This window comes from Meleagris gallopavo, chromosome 1 (assembly GCF_000146605.3).
Source record: "Meleagris gallopavo isolate NT-WF06-2002-E0010 breed Aviagen turkey brand Nicholas breeding stock chromosome 1, Turkey_5.1, whole genome shotgun sequence".
Classification (NCBI taxonomy): domain Eukaryota; kingdom Metazoa; phylum Chordata; class Aves; order Galliformes; family Phasianidae; genus Meleagris; species Meleagris gallopavo.
In genome coordinates, this window is record NC_015011.2 from 95122628 (window position 1) to 95122976 (window position 349).

General features: G+C 36.4%; 1 protein-coding gene across 7 annotated transcripts in view; it reads right to left on the reverse strand.

The window, feature by feature from the left end:
• The window catches only part of ROBO2 (roundabout guidance receptor 2), a 455306-nt gene that overhangs the window by 453448 nt on the left and 1509 nt on the right, over positions 1–349 (reverse strand). The window lies entirely within an intron of this gene.

The following is a 349-nucleotide window of genomic DNA, read 5'->3' on the forward strand; positions in this document are numbered from 1 at the left end:
GTAACAAGAACACTGAACAGACAAAAGTTTTTTCCACACTTTTCATCCAGTAGTGCTCAATCAAAACAGCTCTTCCCTATGGAGCCTTTCAGAATCATTCAACAATCAAGTAAAGTTAAGCAGGACTGTATGCCCAACTCCACCAAACATCTTTTAGGTCTTTCCCAGGTCAAGGAAGGAACAGAATAACAAGAGACACTGTTTATAGACATCACAGAAATGTTTTTATTATACAGCTAGCACACTATCGCCACAGCAATGAGAAACTACTTTTTATTAGGCAAAGGGAAGCTTTCAATATTCCAATATTCCTGGACACCATTATTATTAAAAACAAACAAACAAAAAC